This window comes from Brassica napus, unplaced genomic scaffold (genome assembly GCF_020379485.1).
Source record: "Brassica napus cultivar Da-Ae unplaced genomic scaffold, Da-Ae ScsIHWf_2333;HRSCAF=3009, whole genome shotgun sequence".
Taxonomy (NCBI): domain Eukaryota; kingdom Viridiplantae; phylum Streptophyta; class Magnoliopsida; order Brassicales; family Brassicaceae; genus Brassica; species Brassica napus.
Genome location: NW_026015705.1, coordinates 16,146 through 25,726, shown reverse-complemented (window position 1 = coordinate 25,726; position 9,581 = coordinate 16,146). Strand labels below are relative to the sequence as shown.

General features: G+C 39.0%; 1 pseudogene; it reads right to left on the bottom strand.

The window, feature by feature from the left end:
- Positions 1 to 7: 7 nt before the first annotated feature.
- On the bottom strand, positions 8 to 1,453 carry LOC111207851 (annotated as a pseudogene).
- Positions 1,454 to 9,581: the final 8,128 nt, after the last annotated feature.

The following is a 9,581-nucleotide window of genomic DNA, read 5'->3' as shown; positions in this document are numbered from 1 at the left end:
CCACGATAGTGATGGTCTTTCTTCAGCTCCCAAGGCACCATAAATGTCCTTGCAGGTTAAGAGTCTCTTTCATTCCTGCTGTCTCCCACCCCACAAACTCAAACAGACCTAAAGCTATCTAACTGCTTAACCCCTCTCCGAACCATTTTCTCATCCGCTGAGGTCAAGACCTCCCTGCTCAAGCAAAAGAACTCCCTTCTCCTCCTTGTAGAACCCTCCGCAGAGATCAACCTCGATGTCACGCACACTGCCGTAGAGAAAATACACGAGGAGAGTGAACAAACAAGGCGAAGGACTTCCCAGCATCTTCGAAAGCTCTATGCACGAGGTGCTCTTGGTGTCTAACCTCTCTGAATCAATAGTGTTGTCCAGAAACACGTCTTTGATCTGTAGAAGCCCTTCTTTCATCGACAAAAGCTTCTCCAGATGGTAAAAGTCATGCTCGAGGAGGTACCTTCTCAGATCATTCACCATGTCGAGAACATCTTCCCACTTCGCAGAGGCGCTCGCCTTTGCGTAACGAGCTGGCACAGGCCGCATCCAAGAAGTCGAGCTCTCGACTTCATAAGAAACCGATGACTCGGATAAGAACTTGAGGCAAGACAAAATCACTTGCTGGCCCAACTTCGCGCCTTGTGTCTTCTTCTCCTCGCTATGTTCGAGTAACCAATCAACTTCTTCCTTGAGATTATTCAGTATATCTTCGAGAGCACCTCTCCAGATACGATACTGAGTCACCTGCGAACACACTGTGCACCTCACCATCTTCCTCTGCTGCGAAGAGATGTCAAGAAAGTTGCAAACTTTGGTCAGTGAATTCACCAGAAACGGCTCTCTTTCGCTTGCAGTACCGAAAGCTAAGCGCCCTCGTCCCTGTTGCTTGAGCTTCTGCTGAAGTGAAGGAGACCCAACGAAGATTCTAGCTAAAGACTTGAAAGCTTGCATCTTTTGTTTGATAGCGTCATCATAGACGATTACGCCATTGATGTCCTCGAGCTTCCCATCGACTAAATCAACGTCTTGCAACGCACGTGTTAGTTTTGTCAGAACCGAGAGTTGTTTCTGTACCATTCGCAAGGCAGTGCTTCTTCTTGGGAACCAACAGAAGAATGAAACAGGGCATTGACTGAACGGGAGAAGCGACCTGGGCTTGCCCTGAAACAGAGTAGAGAGTTTAGATGCCTTGTTATGTGATGTACATTACCCAACATTTGGAAGCGACTTCTCTATTGGGAATTTCAACGAACAGTTTGAATGCAACTCTTGACCCGAAGAAACATAGGGTCTTTAATTCATCTACGTGTATGATTCTCTGCCAAAGAAATCAAATTTGGTATGCGGGAGCATCTGTATCGTGAAAAGGAGTGAAATGCGATTTGTAAGAAGAGAAGGGAAGCTTCTGATGACGAGTGAAGCTATGAGAGAGGAGATGAGAGATGGAAGTGCTGGTTATGTTTGGATCGTAAATGGGCCTGAAGAAATAAGAATTTAAAAAGGCCTAAGAGCCTTAATCATCGAATCGATCACGTAAAAATGAAGTACAGACAAAATCTCATTTGGCTATAAAACAGGGCAATTCTCTCAAAGACTTTTTTTTTTATGTCATAAAATAGAGTTCAAAAACCAAAATAACCAAAATAGATTTTTTTATTTTGAAAATTTTAATATTTTTTTAGTTTTTAAATTTAAAATCATACCCTCAAAACTCCACCCCTTAACTCTAAACCGTAAATCATAAACTCTAAACCCTAAATATAAATCATAAACCCAAATACACCCCTTAATAAAACATTTTGGTCATTTTGATATTTGAGGTTTATATTTGTGATAAAAACTTTTTTAGGTATATCATAGGAAATTTCTCCTTTTTATGTGTTAATTATTTTTTTTTCAAGAAAAAAAATTAAAGATGCATCTATTAAAAACACAGACCTAACATTCGGGTGTGAGGTACATCCCACGGATTTACCTTCTTCCGGATATTCAATGGACCGAAAATCTTCTCTCGGGTATTCAAATGAACTGAAATGCAATAGTCTATATCCGTGGAATGTGACCAGAAAAATATGACTTAATTTCGCATGACAAATGGATCGAACTTAAAATTTGGTGACATCTTAGATCCTTCCCCTTACCACTGCCACTTGACCGCAAGCTCCAGTCTTTATATGTTAATTATTGTTCATCGAAATCCCGTAATGTGGTTTCATATACATGTTTCTTCGTAAAAATATATTTCTTTGTTCTTCAAAAAAAAAAAAAAATATATTTCTACACATATTCACAAAAACCATGATTCTTTTCTTACGTAACATGATATAAAATGTAATGTTTTTGTTGCGAATCATTACGTTGTCTCTTTAGCATTTTACCCTTTAATAGTGATTTATTGCATTAGAAGTTCGAATCTTCTTCTACATATTTTTGTGTCATTCCTACGGATTTTCAGTATGTTGTTTTAAAATAATAGATTTTCATATTATAAAAGAAGGTATAGTATTTGATCATGTTTATTACCTTTCATATAAAAATTATAAGATTCTTGAGTCGGACTAATTAATTAGATCTAAAATGTTAAATGAACCTCTTAACTCCTGCGGATAATTCGATTTTTAGGTAGAATTGTACATACTCCTGGCCATGACAATTGCATACTTTGCATAAAGACGTAAATCATTAGGAAGAATGTGACAAAAGCAAAAGATATAAGAGCTTAGAAAGATGAACATGCTTGCTTTCTTTTATGTGGGGTAAAGAAATTTTTTATTACTTTTGGAAAAAGTTACTGAAATTTTCCCCAAATTTACGAACTTAGTATTGTTTTTAGTGTTTTGTAATAATAAGTTGTTTAAAATTGTTTTGTGAGGGTGCTTTCTAAAATGGATAAAAAGTTAGCTTTGCTATTGCTTTTTGTTACAAAAAATTTTTGACTTTAACAGTTGAATTTTTATTTTTTAACAAGTGATGTACACTTTACTTATTAGAATTGTCATCGAGGGCTTCTCTCGCTCATATATCACTAAGAAACACTGATTGCGTAGTTTATATTACTTATTTAGTCGGTAATCATGTTTTAGTTAACATGGATTGTGGAACTATGACTAAAGGTATATAAAAAGAGTCCCACGTATTAGATGCGCCATCTATTATTCTCCGCCAACACTCAAGCAGTGACTCCAGTTGACAATAATTTATAATTTAATGATTTCTTATTGATCTTTAGGTAATTGTGAACTTATGTGTTTAGTTAAGCTGTATCAACATGACTATGCTAGTATAAGAAAACTGTGTTTAACTTCATAGATCAATTATTTAGGAGTTATATATGCAATACTATTCAGAACAGCTTTATTAGTTTTTTCTTCTCGTCTACAATTTGTTTTCCTATATAAGTTCATATAGTGATACTAACAGCACTGCATATTAGTAATTAGGTTAGGGCTGGGGGAAAAATACTTTTAACCAGGAATCTGACTCAACCTCTATCAAAAAAAAATCTGATCCAGTTACCAAAAAAAAAAAAAAAAAAATCTGATCCCGAATTCCCGATCCGATTTGTTTCTAGAAAAATATCTGAAAGGAGCATGACACTAAACATTTCGAAAATCAGATAGTACTCGGTCCAAACAGAAACTCAACCTAGTATCGTAAAAACTATGAAATAAACTAAATTCATTAATTAGTTTTGGGTAATCTAATACATTTGAGTACTTTCAGAGAGATTGAAACGCTTTTATACTGGATATTCTGATAATGCAGATTATTGTAGAATAGTTTGAATAAGTTTATATCATAGCTTTTGGATAACTCAAATATCTGTTGCCCAAAAATAAGGATAACTCAAAGATTATTTTTAAAGGATAACTCTAATATCTTAAAAATATATATATATTTTTTTGTTCTTTCGTATATAAGTTAAATTAAAACATGATCTGAACCAAACATAGGAAAAACCAAATTAGATTAAAAATAAAAGAATATCCAAATTCGATTTATGAATATAAACTGAAGAATTGATAAACCAAACCGAGACCCAAATTCCCAACCTGATAGGTTATGAACTTGATTGAGCTTGTCTTTGAAAATGTATTTATTTACTGCAAATCAAAGGGTTCAAATCTCAGTGCGTGGCATTAAAGCAATGTATGTAAATCGAATATAATTGATGGTTTTGGAATTCAAAGTGAGAATGATAATACCTAAGACGTACTTTCACTTCACTAATACCAAAGAAGAATAAAATGATGAATTAAACTTAAAGTGGAGAAAAAAACGAAAGATTCTTTTGTAAAAGCCAATTAGTGCAACCTTTAACGGAAAAATAAAAGCCAAGCACTGGATTATACTAGTAGCAGACATTAAAGACGGGTTGTCTTCTTTTTTGACTCGTTTGATGATAATCTTAAGTACACCTCTATGAGGTCAATGAATGAGGAATCCTATGCAAAATGCAACGTGTGTATGGACACGTGCGTAAGCTTGTAATATCGTTCTTAACAAGCAAATCTTCCCGTAAGGAACAGTATATAAAACATTTATGAATCAAAACATCCTTTTTATAACCAAATTCATTGTAAGGAAAAAACCTTATATACAATAGTTAAACCTTTTTAGACGTTATAACTCCAACGAAATGTTTATCAAAATTATTTTAATTAGAAGTTGGAAATTAATCAAAACGTCAAAGAAGCGATATGTACGTTTTTTTAACCACTAGTATTATAGGAATGCTAGTAACAGAATAATTACTTGGTCAGCTTGCCATTCAAATTACTAGTGACAACATAATTACTTGGCCAGCTTCCCATTAAACTAAAGAAGAGAACTCAAAGAATTTTATTTTCTATTTGGTGGTCAACCCATCCTGATCAAGCCACCTCATAATAGGAATGCTCGTTCATAATATATATGCTCAATTCATGTCTGTCCACCTTTGAGAAATTCAAATTTCATAATTATTCACTCCCTTTTTGAGGCCTTGGATTGAACAAAAGGTTGTGCTGTGGTCCATGCATCTATCCATTTCAAACACGTACTGGAATTGTTGTTTGGTTTAGCGTAAAGAAAAATCTACATCCCTCCTAAAATTTGTATAATACAAACTAATTGAATAATGAAATATGCATGCAATTTCGATTTTCTGCCATAGAAACTGAAAATCTTAGTGTTTCGTACGATAAACAACTCAAGAGCTTCAAAGTTTGATGAAAATCATAATTGCGGAGTAAGAAACTAAGAAGGTAAACACTTTATCAAAATAAGAATACATTAAAGCAAACGTACATAGTAGGAGATCGATATAAGAACAAAACACTTCCTAATTTTACTTGATTTGCTTACATTCAAAGATAACCAGACAAAAGTCCTACGAGATATGAAACGAGACAAATCAACATTAAAATAAAAACAAATCACGACATAAAGGGCCGTTTTCTTGCTTCGGTTCTTCACTAGTTTTATCTCTTCTAACGTAACCTGCATCCAAATTGTTAGTAAAGAGTATAAGGACTATATTGTAAATACAGTAGAATACGTTTTACCCTACTTTGTACGTATGTATATATACTTCTCCTATAAACTGTATTGAGCCTCCAATTCTTTATGGTATCAGAGCCCTGATCTGACCTAAACTTTTTTTTTTTTTTACGTCTTCTTCCCTTCAAATTTTTCTTCCCTCCCCTTCTTCTCCAAACTTCATCATGTCGGCTACATCACACTCATCTGAAACCATCACCATCACCACCAACTCAAACACCATCGTCAATGTTAACATGTCCAATGTAACAAAGCTCACATCCTCGAATTTCCTGATGTGGAGTCGCCAGATCCACGCTCTTCTCGATGGATATGATCTCTCTGGTCATATTGATGGTTCGATCGCCATCCCCTCCTCCACGATCACAACAGACGCCGGCGTTTCGACGAATCCGGCCTACAACCTATGGAAGCGACAAGATCGCTTGATTTATAGTGCTCTCCTTGGTGCTATAACCACAACGCTGCAGCCGATCCTCTCCTCCACAAATACGGCGGCTGAGATCTGGCGTACTCTATCGGACACATATGCTAAGCCTAGCCGAGGTCATTACAAACAACTCCAGCAACAACTCAAAGCTGCTACGAAGGGTGACAAATCGATCAGTGAGTATGTCCAAGGACTAACAGCCATCTTTGATCAACTTGCTCTCTTAGGGAAAGCAGAGGATCTTGAAGACCAGATTGAAGCAATTCTCGGGGGTCTTCCTGATGATTACAAGACCTTGGTTGATCAGGTCGAAGGCCGTGATTCTGCACCCTCCATCCCGGAGCTCCACGAGAAACTCATTAATTTCGAGACTAAGCTCAAGTCAAAACAGGCTCCTCTGCTTCCTACACCTGTCTCCGCTCACTACACAAACCCGAGGGGCACTGGCAACAACACACAACAACACTTCTCGACATCAGAACTACAAGCGTGGTGGATACCGTGGTGGTGGACATCAAACTTGGCAGCAGCAACATTTTCAACCCACCTCCAACACAAACACTCCACGGGGCTACCAAGGAAAGTGCCAGATATGTGGTGTTTTCGGCCATAGCGCACGGAGGTGCTCGCAACTGCAGACACAAGCGCTGGCGTTATCACAAGGAGGCAGCTCTAACTTGCAGCACTATCAGCCTAGAGCAAACGTTGCCAGCTCTTTCCCCTACAACACAGCTCCTTGGTTGCTTGACAGTGGGGCTACTCATCACCTCACATCTGACTTGAACAACTTGTCGCTGCATCAACCATATCATGGCGGAGATGAAGTCGCAATTGCAGATGGCACAGGGTTACAGATCACACATATTGGTTCAGCTTCTGTCCCTACTCCATCAAAATCTCTCAAACTTAAAGATATTCTTTGTGTACCTGCTGTTGATAAGAACTTGATATCTGTTTACCGGCTTTGCAATGCTAATCAAGTTTCTGTGGAATTCTTTCCGGCTTCTTTTCAGGTGAAGGATCTCAGCACGGGGGTCCAGTTGCTTCAAGGCCGAACGAAGAATGAATTGTATGAGTGGCCTATGTCTGCGTCAACCAAACCCACTGCCCACGCCACTTACCCAGACACAAAGGCCACCCTAGCCCAATGGCATCTTCGCCTCGGACACCCTTCACCATCTCTTCTTCGTACCATTGTTTCTAAGTTTTCTTTACCATGCTTTTCAAACTCTGTTTCTGTTTCTCCTTGCAATGATTGTCTTCTCAATAAAATTCATAAGCTTCCCTTTCAAACAAGTTCAATCAAATCTTCTCAACCTCTTCAATATATATTTTCAGATGTTTGGCAATCCCCTGTTCTTTCCTCAGAAAATTTCAAATATTATCTTCTCTTTGTTGACCACTATACACGTTATACGTGGTTATACCCTCTTACTGCAAAATCCCAAGTCAAAGATATATTCATCCTATTCAAGCCTCTTGTTGAAAACAGATTCCAAACCAAAATTCAAACTCTCTACACAGACAATGGGGGCGAATATATTGCTCTCCGATCTTACCTGGCCACTTCAGGGATCTCTCACCTAACCACACCTCCCCATACTCCTGAACATAATGGTCTTTCTGAAAGGAAACACAGACATATCGTCGAGACCGACCTCTCTCTCTTATCCAAAGCGCAGATGCCTCTTACTCTCTGGCCCTGTGCTTTTGCTACTGCGGTTTTTCTTATTAACCGTATGCCTACCAAAATCCTAGCCGACCAATCCCCTTACCAAAAGCTTTTCAACCAAGTCCCAAACTATGCTAAGCTTCGCACTTTTGGCTGTCTGGCTTATCCCTGGCTGAGACCATATGCCCAAAACAAGCTAGAAAATCGATCCCTACCATGTGTCTTTATCGGCTATTCTCTAACCCAAAGTGCCTATTATTGCTTAGATCCTACAACCAACCGTATATACACCACTCGACATGTGCGGTTCAATGAAACCCAATTCCCATATCACTCTCTCACTAAACCAAAACCAGCTCCTGAACCTATTCCAACCGACCCACTGAATCTCTTCCAACCTCATACCTTCATCCCTGCAACTTCGCCACTCATACATTGTTCTCCGCCGGCTGCGAACACTGTACCTTCGCGCTCAGAAACTCCACCTATGACTCAGCAGTCGCACTCGTCGACTTCTACATCATCTCAGTCCTCCGCAAATGATGTTACACCATCCCCGCCGACTGCACCTGTCCCTTCGGCACCGGTTACAGTTGCACCACAGGCAATGACTGCTCCGACCTCCCCGTCACCCGCGGACACTGTCTCTGCTCCGCCACAGCCTGCTGCAGCTCTACCGCGTCATCCTATGACCACACGCTCTCGTAACAACATCCTCAAACCAACGACCAAGTACAACAACTCTGTTCAGCTCCAATGTGATCCTCACTGGATCCCAACAACCTGGCAGCAAGCTATGAAACACGCGCATTGGCGTGCAGCTATGAGTTCTGAATTTAACTCCACCAATGAGAACCATACTTGGGATCTGGAAACTGCAACTGCAACAATGAATATTGTTGGCTGCCGCTGGGTATTTACAATCAAGTATCATCCTGATGGTACGATTGATAAGTACAAGGCAAGGATTGTTGCTAAAGGGTATCATCAAAAGCCTGGACTTGACTACACAGATACATTCAGTCCTGTCATCAAGTCTACGACTATTCGTATCATTCTTGGACTCGCAGTGAACTGCGACTGGCCTGTGCGTCAAATTGACGTCAATACGGCCTTTCTTCAAGGTCACCTGAAAGAGGAAGTCTTCATGTCTCAACCTCCTGGGTTCCATGATCCGAACAAGCCAACCCATGTGTGTCGTCTTCGCAAAGCTCTCTACGGCCTCAAACAAGCTCCCAGAGCTTGGTACTCGGAGCTCAAGACATTCCTAACAACGATTGGCTTCAGAAACTCTTTAGCAGACGCTTCTCTCTTTATTCTTAAGCATAACGGTGATTATGTTTATTTATTGGTGTATGTTGATGACATACTTGTTACAGGAAGCTCCTCTACTCTGGTTCAACAGATCCTCATGCTATTTCTCGGAGGTTCTCCATTAAAGACATGGGTAATCTTGGTTATTTTCTTGGTATTGAAGCGATCAGAACATCTCGAGGGTTACATCTTATGCAGCGGAAGTATATTACTGATCTTCTTACCAAGACTAACATGCTTAATGCTAAGCCTGCTGCTACGCCGCTCCCGTCATCGCCGAAACTCTCCATTAAGTCTGGGACACCTTTGGCTGATCCTCATCCCTCCTAAAATTTGTATAATACAAACTAATTGAATAATGAAATATGCATGCAATTTCGATATTTTCTGCCATAGAAACTGAAAATCTTAGTGTTTCGTACGATAAACAACTCAAGAGCTTCAAAGTTTGATGAAAATCATAATTGCGGAGTAAGAACTAAGAAGGTAACACTTTATCAAAATAAGAATACATTAAAGCAAACGTACATAGTAGGAGATCGATATAAGAACAAAACACTTCCTAATTTTACTTGATTTGCTTACATTCAAAGATAACCAGACAAAAGTCCTACGAGATATGAAACGAGA